This window comes from Hoplias malabaricus, chromosome 6, assembly GCF_029633855.1.
Source record: "Hoplias malabaricus isolate fHopMal1 chromosome 6, fHopMal1.hap1, whole genome shotgun sequence".
Classification (NCBI taxonomy): Eukaryota; Metazoa; Chordata; class Actinopteri; order Characiformes; family Erythrinidae; genus Hoplias; species Hoplias malabaricus.
The window spans coordinates 4,938,256-4,955,405 of NC_089805.1; the positions used below are offsets into that span (position 1 = coordinate 4,938,256).

General features: G+C 43.4%; 1 long non-coding RNA gene across 1 annotated transcript in view; it reads left to right on the top strand.

Moving 5' to 3' along the window:
• LOC136699180 (uncharacterized) overlaps nt 1–17,150 on the top strand; it is a 33,302-nt gene that overhangs the window by 12,693 nt on the left and 3,459 nt on the right. Inside the window, exon 2 of the long non-coding RNA XR_010803626.1 lies at nt 1,419–1,527. This is a non-coding gene — a long non-coding RNA (uncharacterized lncRNA). The remainder of the gene's footprint in view (nt 1–1,418; nt 1,528–17,150) is intronic.

Sequence of the window (17,150 nt, forward strand, 5' to 3'; positions counted from 1 at the left end):
CAAAAGAAGAACCATCTACACCACGTTCTCGATTAATCTAAAGTAAATTTTCACTGTGCAAAGAACACTTTAATAATGCAAAGGGCTCATTGGGTGTTTGTGGTTCTATAGAAAACCATTCTCTTCACTGAAGAACCCTTGAAAAACCATCATTTTCAACTGTGCAGACTTTGTGATGAATTACCATTGTGTGTTCACAACTGTCATGGTCAAATCCATAGCTGTTTTCTGATTGGCAGAGACCCTCCCCCAGTGGTGGAGTCCTCCTGCCTGTGTCATAGTGTTGAAACCCAGACAACTTGAGCTTAATTAACAGCTCAACACAATCGGGGGTGTGTGTCTTAGAAATGCGTAGATATGGGTGCGTTCTCATTGTTCATTACCCATTAGCTACGCTAGCCTCAAAGCTCTGGTCCAAAACTAAAGAAGCAAACACGCCTTGGCTGCTCCACTGCCCTGGGATGGGGGGTGTACATTTGATTCCTTGCCAAACCGTGGCTTTAAAGCTGTGTCTTTGTGCCAGCGTTGCTGTGTTTCTTTGTGTTTCTTCATTCTCACTGTAGCCCCTCAGCAATTAGTCGGGTCCCAATCAAGCAGAGAGAAGCAGTAGTTTTTAATTACTTTTGATAAATGACAAATTGTTTTGGCCGTGATCCTCAATGCTCCCAGTGCACGCATCATTAGGGCTGGTGGTGAGGGGGGGTGGGGTTGTCCATGGGGAGGTAATCAATACACACACACACACACACACACACACACACACACACACACACACAATGGCTGGAAGCCTGGGTAGGTGCCAAACTCCTAACCACTCATAAACATGGCTCAACAAACTCCCCACCACAAACACACACACACACACACACACACACACACACATATGCAGGTGCCTGGGATTCTAGAGATAGTAGCCAAGCCATATGCATTTTATGGCTCAAACACACACACACACACACACACACACAGCAACAAGAATTCTGGGACATAGCCAGCAGAGTAACCACTAATATGCACATTACAGCTCAATAGGAGCAGACACAAACACACACACACACACACACACACACACACAAGCAATCTTGCATTTGTGAAGTGTGGGGACATTACACAGACTTCCATTCAATTTTTGGAGACATACAAGATGGTGGTCCCCACAAGGAACACAAGTACTCACAATGTGAGTGTGTAAACATACTTTAAACACTCCTAGTAACCCCCCCCCCTTAGATTACATACTCTAATATAAGGTGTACACATCTGTTGACAGGATTACTGCCTCCTGTATAAACACATTGGTCTGTGTGTGTGTGTGTGTGCATTTGTGTGGCCAAATTTGTTTGTGGAGAACAATAATACACACCTTTAGATCCGTTTTTCTAACCCTGTCTTTGTTTTCCTATGTGTGTGTTCAACAGGCCGGTGAGCAGTGCGTGTATGTTTACGTGTGTGTGTGTGTGTGGAAGCAACAGTGAGTCCCTTTTCACCGGAGCGCCCAGCTTTACATGGAGACTCCCATCTGGCCAGGTCAGTCATATCTGTGTTTTCATACTCTTATGTTGGTAAAAATGTATTTGAGTATGCAAATTTCAAATGTTAACTTACAGGTAGGTAAGGAAGCCCGCCTCTTAATACAGAATGACCAATCATAGCTTGACAATGGAATCTACACCTTGGCGTTGAGGAGGAGCTTTCAGAATCTTATAGTATTTATGAGTGGGTTTGAAAGGGTGGGCAATTGTTTTTAACAGTTTCCGCAAGAACATAACCTCAGAGGTGTAGGATATGGATTGAAAAAACATGTTTCTTTACTATTACATGGTATCACACTTTCTTTACTATGTTCTTTCATTTACTATGTACTTTTTTTCACTTACATTTTGGCCCATGTCCCACTTTTCATAGCCCACTAGCAACAAGGCTACTTGCCACATGAGGACCACTTTTGCAAAATACTCAGGCCACCAGGGGTCACTTTTTGGTCTTTGTTTGGCTAATGTTCAGTTCGCCACTACCAGCACGGTGGCCCTTAGACACCTGCAGTAGTCATTGTGTGGATTATGGAGTTCTGAGATCCTTAAAGGGGACATGAGTCTTTCTAACCACAAAACTGGTCCCATGTTTACATGAGAGCGCAAAAACCAGGTTAAATAAATTAAAACCATGTCTGGAGAAGGCTCAATCTCCAAGGCTACGCTGCTTGGAAGGGGGAATGGTGAGTAAACTAGTTTAGGAAGATCTCAGAATTCGATTAGGTGTGCATGGTAGAAGAAGGTCCAATAAGTAAGAGGGAGGTTACCGAGAGCTTTGTAGGTGAGATGGAGGATTTTGAACTGAATACGATATTTAACAGGAAGCCAGTGGAGGTTGTGGAGAACTGGGGTGATGTGGAGGTGGGACCCGGTGTGAGTGAGGAAATGGGCAGCAGAGTTCTGGACCATTTGGAGTTTATGGAGTAGTGAGGAGCTAATGCCAGAAAGAAGAGCTTTACAATAGTCTGGAGATGAACGCATGGATGAGCAGAGACTGGGAAAGAGAAGGACGGATTCTAGCAATGTTGCGAAGGTGGAAGAATGAGATTTTCATGATGGAACTAACATGGGAATTAAACGTGAGTGCTGAGTCAAGGGTGACACCAAGATTTCGGACCACAGTGGAGGGGGACAGGGTGACATCATCAATTGAGAGTGTGATGGAGCCAGTTTTATTCTGTTTATTTAGTCTGTGTTTGTGAAACAGGCAAAGATAGAAGCCCCTAACTGAAGCTCGAGTGGTTGTAGGAGGAGCCAGCTGTAGGCTGTTGATGTATAGTGTGTTTATGAGTCCAGATTTGGCACTTGTATTTGTTTTCTGATTTAAAATTATACCTGGGTCAAAATTGACACTAACAACAGAAAAGCCATAATTTTAACAAGAGAATTTTATAATTTATTAAAAGAAAAAAAATTATAATAATAATAATTTTGTTGGCAGCACCGTGGCGCAGCAGGTTAGTGTCACATTCACACAGCTCCAGGGGCCTGGAGGTTGTGGGTTTGATTCCCGCTCCGGGTGACTGTCTGTGAGGAGTGTGGTGTGTTCTCCCTGTGTCTGTGTGGGTTTCCTCCGGGTGACTGTCTGTGAGGAGTGTGGTGTGTTCTCCCTGTGTCTGTGTGGGTTTCCTCCGGGTGACTGTCTGTGAGGAGTGTGGTGTGTTCTCCCTGTGTCTGTGTGGGTTTCCTCCAGGTGACTGTCTGTGAGGTGTGTGGTGTGTTCTCCCTGTGTCTGTGTGGGTTTCCTCCAGGTGACTGTCTGTGAGGAGTGTGGTGTGTTCTCCCTGTGTCGGTGTTTCCTCCGGGTGCTCCGGTTTCCTCCCACAGTACAAAAAAACACACGTTGGTAGGTGGATTGGCGACTCAAAAGTGTCCGTAGGTGTGAGTGAATGTGTGTGTGTGTGTGTGTGTTGCCCTGTGAAGGACTGGTGCCCCCTCCAGGGTGTATTCCTGCCTTGCGCCCAATGATTCCAGGTAGGCTCTGGACCCACCGCGACCCTGAACTGGATAAGGGCTACAGATAATGAATGAATGAATAATTTTGTTTAAATAGAAGTTCCTGTCAAAAAGCCTTGATGCAATAAACAAATTTATGGAGTACTTTTATGCATTTAAAACCTAAAACGCGTCGGTCAAGACCCTAACACAAGAGGAAGGTTAGAAACTTCAGCAGCACTGCTGTGTCTGATCCACTCGTACCAACGCAACACACTCATAGAGTGGCTTTTTATTATTATGATTATTATTATTATTATTATTATTATTGTTCACATGTTGATTTGACAGAGAGAGAATACATTGATTCATCCAAAAAAATATAGAGCTGTGCTATTCTATGTTCCCACTCATATTTCTACTTCAAGTGTGTGTGTGTGTGTGTGTGTGTGTGTTATGGGCCAGGTTAATGTTGCATGTTTTCTATAAGATTGATAGCTCTGCAGTCCGCCATTAAGCAGACGCATATGCTCACACTCAGAAACCATCATTCTCTCTCTCTCTCTCTCTCTCTCTCTCTCTCTCTCTCCCTCTCTCTCCCCCCATACTGAGGGTCTTCTCCTTAACTCATAAATTGTCATCCGCTGTGACACACTCACACAGGGAGCTATATGAATAAATGAATAAATAAGTGTGTGTTGGAGTCTTCTGCCTCGTGTCCTGCGGCTGGAAGTGCCACTTGTAGCTGAGCTGCTGTTCGACAGCGTGTGGAAATTTCCTCTCATATTTCCTCTCTTCGCTGGAGGGATTTCCCTGCTTTTTTCCCCTTCTATTCCTGGGGATTAATGTCTGGACACACTGGGTCCTTCCTGCTCTAACGCACCGTCATGCCTCTTTTGGACATGTGTTAAGCTTTCCGTAGCTGTTTCAAATGCAAATCCATTGTTTTTGGTGGGCATTCTACCCCTTCGCCACAATCGAAAACAGTTCTGGGGTCTTGATAAAACATCTGTCAGAATACCACAAGGATCAAACACCACAGCCCTGTTTCAGCACCCGTTCCTTTAAATGAGAACGAGCCACACACAGCTCACCCGCAAGTACGCAGCAGTGTCAAGCACGGCACGCAGTAGCTGAGGTTTAACTCTGGTCGGGTTTTCCGGTTCTGCGTGGTTCTTTCTTCGCTCTGGTCATGCGTATCTCACACAGTTTAACCCCGCCTTTGCTCCTGAGTCCAGCGCTGTGATTGGTGAGTGGGGAAGTATAGGTCTAAAGTGCTGGCTCTACATAAAGAGAGGCACAAAATCAGAACGGCTCATTTCATCCCTTGTTTACTGACTTTGACAGGCCACTAAAACTGACTGGGTGGTCCTGGGGGTTTGTAAGTTGAGAAATCATAGAAATAGTAAAGAATTCTGAGCAGGTGGAGCAACATTCACTCACACACACTCACACACACACACACACCAAAACTCATCAGTGTGTATATAAAAAAAAAAAAAAAACACCAGGCCCTCATCACCTTTCCTCTGAACCTCATCCATCACTTTCTTTTCATATATCTCCCTTTATTGTGCCTTTTCTCTTCCTATTTCACACACACACACACACACACACACATGCCATTCCTGAATCCTGAATCTCACTCATCCACAGTGGTGGTGGGGGGTGGAGGGGGGGGGGGTGAGGGAAGGGGGGAAAAAGAATAACGAAAGAAAAAGTGAGAGGGGAAAAAAGGATAGAGTCACTGGGTAATAGAGAGAGAGAGAGAGAGAGAGAGAGAGAGGGAGAGAGGGGGTGGGGGGATGAAAAAGAAACAAGAAAAATATAGGCTGAGAGAGAGGGATAAATAAAGACAGAACGAAAAAAAGGATTGAATGGAATGAACTGAAAGAATGGGCATGTGTGTTAAAGACAAAGAGAGAGAGAAAGAGAGCGAGAGAGAGGGAGGTATATAGAGTGATAGTGCTGACGGTGTGTTTGCTGCAGAACATTCCCATTACAGAGCCATAAATCCTGCTGTGTCTCTGCAGGGCTCCGCCTGTGTCAGCATTCACCTGCTCGAGAGAGAGAGAGAGAGAGAGAGAGAGAGAGAGAGAGACAGCAAATGAGAGAGGAGACAGCGCTACAATGGCTATGTTTACATGCAGCTTAATAATTGATTAATAATCCGACCGTTAGCTCAAACGGAATAGAAGGCGTTCATGTATACACCTCACTCAGAGTGTGATCCTGTAAATAATCCATTAGAGAGAAGCATAATGCCCATGTTACCTCCTGTATCTCATTACATTCCCGGTCTAAAGCGCTGTGTACAAAGCGCATGTGCGTCCAGTTTGTCCAGTTTGCCACGACCAGCACGGTCAGATGTGTTTTTGTAATATGGGCCTAATGAGCATTCTTAACATCTGGGCTACATCTGGGATTCACTAGTGCCTGGGATAGTCAACATATATAAGGTCTTAAAATACTGTCTGCTGGACCAAAACAGCCCACTGTGTGTGTGTAACAGGGTCACTTGGGATTCGGATGGACTGTGTTTAACTCAGTTCTGGACATGCAGTGCACTGTTTGGTTGCACAAGGCAAATTTTCCTAGCACACTACCTAGGGAGGAAGTAGCATAATGTAGTAGTATGTAATTAGAACTCTGGTTAACTTTAGGGTACACGTACACAACTAAGTCATAATCTATCATCTGAATGAACTAGTTGGAAGTGTGAGTTTGGTCTCCACAATGTGACTGAAACCTGGTACACACATACACAAGCTCACACAGACGTTAGCATTAAGGCAGGCTACTTTCTGTCATAAATACAATTCTATTCAAAGCCGAAAGCATGCCGACGTTCGACTGTGGCTGAATATGTCTCTCTCTGTTATTGTCACTTGCTCACTCGCTCACTTATTCAGTGACTTATTTACTTTCTAGTGCACATACAGGCTCACCCAGTCACTCACTCACTCGCACACTCATTTAATGCTTAACTCACTCACACACATTCAGCAGGCTGATGATTCTCCACAAGAGGGTGTTTTTTGTACTCTGCATCAATAACAATAACTTTATCTGTGTTCAGTATCATTATATAGAAGTTTAGAATTTATTGACTAACATTCAATGACTCACATTTCATTAGCTGGTGTGTGTGTGTGTGTGTGTATAATATGTAGCATAAAATATTGTTACTGTCAAAAATAATACTCACATCAAAGTTGTTTCTAAAAAACATTTCCCTCTCAAACATTTCTTTTTACATAGCACACACACATACACACACACACACACACACACACACACACACACATTGTTCTTATTCAGTCACTCAGCACAAATACACACCGCAGTTTATTGTTAAGCGCTGTGTTAATGTGTGTGTCCCGGGGCCAATGTGTGCATTTGAAATTCAGATTGGAGACATTCAGGAGGTGATAAATGTGTTTATTCACACACAGGCAGAGAACATGCGTACAATTACAGGAGATTAACAGCGGAGAGGGAGAACGCTTTATTGTCTGCACACACACACACACACACACTCAGTTGCACACATGCATAAAACACCATATTTTCACCCATAGATCACGGCTCTAACGAAAGCTTCTTCTCTTCAAACCTTTTTGAGGGAAAGTTTAACGTTTCTTCGTTTTTAAGACACAGGGCTGTGCAAAAGTCAGAGACCATCCTTCATTGATGTAAAGCCACTCATTTTCAAAACGTATTTCATACATTTGATGACAAATCAAATGACGGCTGCAGTAAGAGTGAACTCCTTGTATCTACGCTCAGCTCCACTCACCATAACGGTGCACTTTTTTAGTTCCACAACTGCAGACTGTAGTTGCTGTGCATACTTTATTAACTTCATTAGCCAAACTTTCATACTGTACTTTAATAGTCAGGACACCCCCCCCCCCCCCCCACTGGACCACCACTGGTGCAGGTTTGATTTGGGTGGTGGGGCATTCTCAGTGCTTCAGTGACACTGATGTGATGTTGGTGGTGTGTTAGTGTGTGTTGTGCTGGTATGAGTGGATCAGACACAGCAGTGATACTGGTTTGTTAACCCCTCAGTGTCACTGCTGGACAAAGTATAGCCCGCCAATTAAAAAAATATCTATAGCCAACAGCGTCCTGGGCCCATTGATGAAGAAACAGAGGACGACTAACAGGGCGGTGCCACAAGTTGTGAGTGGCTAGTGAATGGACACAGGCTGCTGTCCACACATAATTGTGTGTGTGTGTGTGTGTGTGTGTCTGCGAGAATAAAAAACGATACACAAACACTGACCCAGGTGTTCCCCAGCAAGCTGTGCAGGGTTCTCCTCTGTGTGTGTGTGTGTGTGTGTGTGTGTGTGTGTGTGTGTGTGTGTGTGTGTGTGTGTGTATATGTTTCAGAGCATTTCCCTGAAAAGCCCAGCAGAGCAATGTACTGGATTTTGCCTGCCTCATTACACATTTTAAACCCACACACACACACACACACACACACACACACCTGCACTGATCCCAGTCACATAACTTCATGCTTTATCTCCCTGTCCTTCTCCAATGCTTTCTATCACCCTGTAGAATCTCTCTCTCTCTCTCTCTCTCTCTGTCTCTCTCTGTCTCTCTCTCTCTCTCTCTCTCTCTCTCTCTCTCTCTCTGTCTCTCCCCCCTCTCTATCTGTCTCTCTGTCTGTCTCTCTCTCTCTCTCTCTCTCTCTGTCTCTGTCTGTCTGTCTGTCTGTCTCTCTCTCTTTCTGTCTGTCTGTCTGTCTGTCTCTCTCTCTCTCTCTCTCTCTCTGTCTGTCTGTCTGTCTGTCTGTCTCTCTCTCTCTGTCTGTCTCTCTCTCTCTCTCTCTCTCTCTCTCTCTCTCTCTCTCTCTCTCTCTCTCTCTCTCTCTCTCTCTCTCTCTCTCTCTCTCTCTCTCTCTCATGAATGAAACACATGACCTGGAAAATGTCCAGTAAAAACACAAGCTCCTTCAGATCCCCACACATGGCACATATTGGAATTAGATAGAAGTGTTACGAGTTTGCGTTCTCAGTTTCGATTGGTTGTGAGGGGAATCTGTTTAGATTCAATTTAGATTAAACTGCTGATCATTCGATCAGTTAATTCCGACCCCGCACTCTGATTGGCTGAAAGACATCGTAGGAGTGTCTGGAATTCTGACTCTAATCCTCTTCTAGTATTACTCCGCCACATACACGTGTAACCTAGAATCAATGACCGCACTTACAAGACCCACGAGGGGGTGCCTGATAGAATGGTACTAGATGGAGGTTTTACTTTTTTTTTTTCTTATGCTTTAGGTATCCTTTGTGTTTTCCAGCTGATCTCATTGTTGTGTTGGAAAAAGTACAGAGACGTTAAGGAGAACTCTGCGGTTGAGTAGTGTAGGTACCATGCAGAGGAAAAGCACGGGAAATGGGACATATCCTAAGGGACTGAAAGTATTTGAAGCTGTCAAGAAACTGAGAAATGTGCAAATCAAAGAAAGATATTCTCAAAACAATAAACTGTCCAGCTTGGAGCCCAGACCACAGCATCACTGAATGAGTTTCTGATTACATGGATGGTGAGAGTGTGCAAAAACAGGCTGATTTATTTGAGAACCTGAGAGTATGTATGTAATCATTGCTATCCAATGAAAAACATCTATCTTCAAAATAGTAACTTTACAGGAAAGGGATAAAAACATTCATCTTCAATGAAAGTCTGTGTAAAATATTTTACTCCAAATAATCAGAGGTGGATCTTTATGCACTACATACTTTGTTACATTGAGTAACTTTTTGAATAAATTGTACTTATACTTTTAACTTTTTCTTGAGTATATTTGTGAAGAAGAAGTGGCACTTTTACTTCGTTACATTGAGCTACATTTCTGTTCGCTACTCGCTATATATTTTTATCAATTCGTCCATTGCACTGTTTGTTTTGTTGGGTTTTGTCAAGACTTCCAACAGAGGCTCTGTCACATGACTGCATCTCACCAATCAAATGTAAGCCAAGCTGTCACATGACCGTACACAAAATCACAGCGGAAAAGAGCACAGAAGCACAGTACAATGGCAGAGACAACGGCGTTATGTATAGACTGCCTAGCCTCTACCTACTGAGCCCATTGTTTTTTATGAGATATTTGTTCATTGCTGTTCATTGCATTTGTGTGCATTCAGGTGTATTTGATGAACTGATTATTAAACAAAGGTTACTCAGCACTTGAGTAGTTTTTCCACTTAGTACTGTTTACTCTTGGCTTCTCTACGCACTTCTGCAAATTATTTTGGAGCATTTCTATTGGTTCATCCATTTCACACGATGTGAATGTTAGCTGCTGTGTACAAATGATGTAGTAAACTATATGGAGAGACATGTTTTTCACTGGACACCAATGATATGTGTGTTATAGCTCTCTGTGTTGTCTTGATTGAACTTTAGGCTTGATTCTAAGCAGCGGTTGGAGACTGTAAGAGACTGCAGGGATAATTAACTTCAGAGAAGAAAAGCTTCATGTTTTCCCTCACTAGCCTCATCTAACTTCTTCCAAAATCACACTTTTCATCCCCTTTCTCACTTGTTTCAATTATGTCTGGCTCCGAGGCACACACACACACACACACACACACACACTCACACACTCCTCATAAGAAACAAAAATATGAAAAAGGCTGTGTTCAGTATGAAAGTTATGGGAAGCCCAAGGGCATGAGAGCAGATATGAGAGACTTAATTACACCATTCACTCATATTTCTCAACTAAACACGGACAAATCAGAGCGAAAGAGAGTGGGAGAGAGAGATGTAGGGATGGAGAAAAGAAAATGAAGGACAGAATTATGAGAAAAGGGGGAGAGCTATAAGGAGAAAGAAAGAGGGGATGAAAAAAGAAAAACAGTAAGAGTTACCCAGGGAGCCATGTTGCAATATGAAATGCATCGTTTCTTTATTTGCCTCCTGGTTACACTATAGCAGAGTATAATTGCTGCCAGATTTGAGCTTGAAACTGTATCTCATCCATCACAGTCCCAGTACAGCTCCAGTATTATCCTATAGGCGGCTACACTGGTGCAGAATGCTTCAAGCGTCTGCCAACCACACACACACATTTTCTTTATTTCGTTCCTCAAAGTCCTCCATGTTTAAAGCTTTATATACATTCCTCCAACTTTTCCCATGCTTTATTTCAGTGCTATATATAAAGATAAAGCATTGGTTGTACCTGAATGCCTGCTAAAGTGTGTTGGTTCCAATAATAAAGCAGGGGTTGGACCTAAGTGATGTATTACAATACAATAGTTTCTTGTTCCCCGCAGTGGTTGGACCTAAGCACTTTCTGCAGTGTGTGTATTCCATTAATAAACCAGGGGGTGGACTTATGTGCTTCATTACAGTGCAGTGAAGCCTTATTCCAAGAATAACGCAGTGATTGGACACTACATGCTTCATTATTATTACCATAGTGACTTAGTTGCAAAAATTAGAAATGCTTGGACCTAAGGGGTTTATTATAGAATTGATCCGTGTAAACAATCAGTGGTTGTACCAAAGTACTTCATTACAGTATGGTCTTGATTGTGATAAGGAAGCAGTGATTGGACCTAATTACTAGGGTACAGCCCTGCTGTGACTTTATTCCAACAATGATAACTTCGATGACTCAATTGCAGTAAGCAGTAATTGGACCTAAATGCTTGATCACAATTCTGCTTCACCTTAATTCAAAGAGTTAAGTCTGGTTAAGTTTGGTCAACACTGGTGCACTGATTGGACCTAAATATTAGGCTCCTTTTTATTGGACTTGAGTGTCTTGATTGCAGTGCTGTATTATATTCTTTACTATTTACACTAGTGTCTTGATTCCAATAATGAATCAGTGATTGGACCTAAGAACTTTGTTTTGATTCCAGTAAAAGCAAATTGCATCATCTTCATCACATACACAGTGCAAACACTGGACCTAAGTGCTTCATTACACTGGTGTGTTGATTCAAGTAATGATGCAGTGATTGGACTTAAGTGCCTCAACATCAGTCCAGTATTTTATCTGCAATAATGAGGCAGTAGTCAAACCTAAGCAGTTCATTCAGAGTGTTGATTCCAGTAAAGGAGCAGCGATTGAGTTTAAGTGCTTTATTAAGGGTACTCTATCTTCTTTGCAAGAAATAAGCAGTAGTTGAACCTAAGTTCTTTAGTGCAGTGATTGGACTTATGTGCTTAAAGGACTGTAGTGCCTTGCTCTCGACAGTGAAGCAGTGATTGGGCTTAAGTGCTAAATGAACAGTGCTGTATCCTCTTTATTAATGAGGCAGTAGATGAACCTAAGTACTCCATTTCAACATTGTTTGCAACAGAACTGCATCGTCTTAACACCAAAAGCAAAGCAAGGATTGGACCTAAGTGCTTTGCACTTGTGTCTTCATTTCTGTACCAAAGCAATGATTGGACTTAAGTACATCATTGACCATACTGTATCTTATTTATAATATTGAGGCAATAGTCGAACCTACATAAAGGTGTGTCTTGATCCTAGTAAAAGGGCAGTGATTGGACCTATTACATTAAGGCATTGTCCCAAATCCAAAAGCAAAACAATGGTTGGATATTAGCACTAGTTCTTGACTCCAGTGATATATGAGTGATTGGACCTAAGTGCTCATGGGGCTGCAGGGTATTGATTCCAATAATGAAGCAGCGGTTGGACCTAAGTACTCTAAATAATGGGACAGTGATGCAGGCCAGTTTTCTAGACAAATTCAGAGACAGTAAGTCAAGCCTTGCTGCCAGGTTGGTGAAAGTCATCCTCTGGTATATTTTTGTACCTATTGTTACGTTTTTATTTTTACGTCAGCAATGTTCTAACCATGTTAGACCTTCATCAGTGGTCACTATAGAACTTCAAGCATCACTGCTGTGTCTCATCCACACTTACGAGCACAATACACACTAAAACACCACCACTACGACCCCAGGAGTACTTTTTGAGCTCGTATGTGTTCAGAAAGTCCTTAAAAGTCTATTTTCAGCCCACTCTACAGGGCAGTTCCAAGAGCTCGACCACTGTCAAAGCTGCAATACTGGGATTAAGCCAAATAACGGTTTCTGATGATACTTGCACTGACACGGCTTAAACCCCAAACTGTTGTCCAGAGTCTGTTCCTTTCCAGGCGTTTAAACCGCCATCTGCAGCTTCATTAGCCTGGCTCCAACACCTGCACAGTCATGAGCTTTTTGCTTCTGTTTCGGTCCACCGCTTTACCCTGGCCGTTTCTAATGGACTCGGAATAAGGCAGCCACTGACCAATGAGCACAACTGTGTGAGTAATTCTCCAACTCATCCTGAACCTATTATAAAGAGCTCCAGCATTCCAGACAACACCGTTCCACTGCTTAATATCCCTCTGCTTCAGGGGCTTCACACGCCTCTTGAGGGCATTTGGCTTGAGGGTGACCTTAGGCTCATGGGCAGCTGCTTTAAAGTGACCCATTCTATTGGTCAGCACTTTTCTATGGGGAATTTATATATGATAAGTGTTCACAGCTGTGCAATGGAGCATGCATTGGATATACCATGTAACAACACACACACACACGTACAGTTATTGCACTGACTTATTAGGTGTTTTTGTTTGTGAGTAAGTAATCAAACCACTAAATATTCACCATGCTCCAAAAGTTTGGGTACACAATAAGCATGGAGCGGGACGCTCTGGAGCAGCTGCACACGAGTCTAAAGCCACCGTGTTCAGTGCCAGGGGGTAGAGCTGTTTTACACCAGCTCTACAGGAAGGCTCAGAGTGGTTTTGTTGTGTAGTAACAATGGCTAAAGGAGGAGGAGGTAGGGTGGCTTGTAAAAACAGGACTTTCAATGCTTTTTTAAAAGTTACATCAGTACCTTCATGTACAGCACATCACAGCACTGAGAAATTCCCCACAATCCCAGATTAGGACAGAGACCCTCCAGCTCATCTGCCTGAGTTTACACAGCACTTTTCCTCCAATGCATTAAACTCAAACTCTCTCGCATGACTTAGCATATACCACCATGTAACTTTCACTGTAACACACACACACACACACACACACACACACTGGCAGATGATAAAAAAAAACCCACAACTACCCCCCCACACACAAACACATATACCTACATACAAAATCAGAAACCCCAAAACAGTGCAAATACATACACAAACAAACACACACACACACACACACACACACATACACACACACACACACACACACACACATATATATATATATATATATACACACACATACAACTACATACAAAATCAGACACCCCAAAACTGTGCAAACACACACACACACACACACACACACACATACAACTACATACAAAATCAGAAACCCCAAAACAGTGCAAATACATACACATACATACACACACACACACACAAACACAAAATCACTCTCCCTAATAAGTTCCCCTCATCACCCCTCTTTATAACATCACTCACTTCTCAATGCTGTCAGAAAGGGGCGGAGCTTCCACTGCAGCATCTGCCACTGAGCATCAGGAGGATTTGAATAATTCCCAGAATGCCAAGCAGGGGGTCTGGGAGTGTCTCGGCTCGTATTCTTACGAAAAGGGGGCTGATGGATGGAAAGGAAATGTGTGTGTGTGTGTGCGAGCGTGTGTGTTTCTGTGTGCGTGTGTGTGTGTTTGTGAAGCTGCTGGCGAATGCTGAACACTGATTAACGAGCGCCGCTCACACTCAGCGGAAGCGGAAATTAAGCATTTGGACTTAAGTGGGACATTTGTCAAATCCCTGCAGCGTTTAAGGGTGGAGCTGCCTTCTTCTGCTGTAGGACACACAGCCTGGAGCTGCCACACACACACACACACACACACACCATTTTTCATTCACTCACTCACGCATTTCTATACATATTCACACATGTACATCCTCACTCACTCACTCACTGCGTGTGATTGAGTAAGGATATATCACGTTGCTTCATCATAATGTGTATGTTCACTGAGTCCCCATCCACTGGGGGCGCTGTGTCACTGCCTACACTTAAATTATGTTATTTGCCCAAAGAAGAGCTGTGAGAACCACAGACGCTGTGTCCAAAACTGTCCCTTATTCACTATATAGTGCATTATTTGGGGTTCCGCCATTTTGTAGTAGTGTCCGAAAACATAGTGAACAATTTTCAGTGCACTCAAACAATCCCACAATGCACTGCAAAGAGTAGTGTACAACCTATGTACACTACCAGATACCAGATTACCCATCACTCCACCCATCCTCCTCAATTCAGTTCCCTGTATTAATGACCTATATAGTGAATAATATAGGGAATAGTGAATAGGGAGCCATTTCGGACACAGGAGGAGTTTTCTTGTCAGTGATGAAGGACTAAACTGTGCTGTGACTTTACTTCTAGAAGGTGGACCCAGGAGGGAGGTGTGTCTAACAGGGTGGACAGTGAGTGCACACAGTGTTTCACAACTCAAGCAGCTCTGTTGTGTCTGATCCACTTGTACCAGTACCTTTCAGAAGGGTCCATCACCCAAACAATGAGTGCTCAGAAAGTGACCAATGGCAGCATTTCGATATAGAGAGCTACAGTTTGTAATTTTACACCTTTATGGAGAAATACAAAGCACGTGGAGCCTAGAAAGTGGGCACCGAGTGGAGTAACATGGTGGATGTTTGTAATGGAGTGGACAGGGGAGGCGTAGGAGTGTTTCCTTTACATCTGTTCTAAAAGCTACTGGCGTGGTTGAGGGGGAGGGGGAAGGGTCCGGTGTGTGGATGCTCTGTGGCTTTTTGCCTGCTAGCGCTGCCCAAAATCGGTGGTTGTAAATAATGGATTGGGCACCTCTGGTCTTTTTACACGGGCTGAGTGCTATCATGTGTTTCCTCTGGTTGCACGAGCAGCGTAAGAAGCTGAAACACACTCTCAGGTATTGAGGGAAGTGTCTGAAAGAGCAGAAAGGATATCCTTCTGGGTGTCTTGCATTGGGAGTGCATTGGCCAGGACGAGAGTGGGGGGTTGTGAGAGATCAAATGTTTGTGGGTGTGTGTGTGTCTCACTCTAGAGTCTGTCAAAAGTTTGGGTAACTTCTTTTCCAAGTATCTCTATTCCATTCTATTGTATTCATTGCTAACTTCCAGTCACAGGCTGTTGGTATGATCCATGAATTCATTACTGTCCAAAAGTTAAGAACCGCTCATGTATTTAAAGGTGCTATACCTGATTTTGGTCTAATACACTTTTAGACCCATTTGCTAGCTGTGAAACCGGGTGTGGTGTTGGTTAAGGGGACCAGGTCTGAGATGGTGAAGAAGAGGACCCGTCTCGGGGGTGGGGGTACACGAGCTTTGCCTGTCGTAAACAAGGACTACTGACGTGCAGACTGACCAATTAAATGTTTACAGAGAATGATATCGACCAATAACTGTAGCTCTACAGTCAGACCGTCCAATCAGAAGATTTAGGGCTACTTCACCACGCCCCCTTCTCACTCAAGCGAACCAATCGGAGTAGAGGAGGGCAGGACTAGTTTGTGAAAGAAACTTCTCGAAGTTCTATGTAAGCTCTAGAAAAACAAAATCCCGGACGTTTGTGAAATTCCGCCCGGACATTTTTTTAAGTCTAAAAAAAGAGGACATGTCCGGGTAAAAGAGGACATCTGGTCACCCTAGTGTTGGTATGCAGCCGTGGCTGGGTAAATGGGAAACAAAGAAAGGGTCTCAGACCACACACCAAAACACTGCTCCAGCCAATCAGCAACAGGCAGCGTTCAGGCAGTGGAGGAGCAGGCCCTGCTGCCATCCCTCCTTCTTCCATCCCTGGGTTTGATGCTCCATTTCTCCATTGCTGGCTCCAGGGCTCCTCCTTTCTGTTCTTAGCTCTAGCTGTAATTGGAATGTAAAAATACAACCTAGTGTTTCTTTAAGGGAGACCTTCCCATTATTAAATCCCGACTTTGTCACGTCAGGAAGCACCTCTAAAGTTCTGACATATGTTCCTTAATATTACAAAGGTGCTCAAATTATTCAGCTTCAGTTTCGGATTTTCCCGTTCCACCTTAAATGATGCAGGTGCCAGAGCCTAACTGCTGTATTCTTTAAGGTAGAACGGGATCCTCAGAGTTTACAGTGGTTTTGCGAGAGCAGTTTAAAGCAACAATAGGTAGTAATTTTACCTTAAAATTGCAGATTCAAAATCATGGTGATTATTCACTGAACTCTAACTGGGAGAAAAGAGCCTGTATCATTACTATTCCATATTTAGTGCACTATTTAACTGTTACAGGGGGGTAGGAAACCACCCCTCCCTCACGGTCGCCTCCCCCCTTGATTTCAGGACAGTGCTGTAAATGCGAATACACTCCCCAACTGTAGATGGACACCAGACGCAAAAATACCAAACCTTACCTAGGGTTCCTTTAAAGAAGCTGGGTTCACTAGTTACAGTACTTTTGGACAATGTTTTACACTGTGTTCTTTGGGACTGCGACAAACCCTGCTTGTTTTATTGTAAAGGATGAAGAGAGTTGGGAAAGTGGTCCCGTAAACATCAATTATGGGTCATTTTCTCCCATGAAACTATGTTATAGGTGGACGTCAGGGCAATAAAGTGTGTAAAATAGATGGAAAAATTGGGAAATGTGGAATATGGCCACAGTGAGACCCTTTGGAAAGCTAG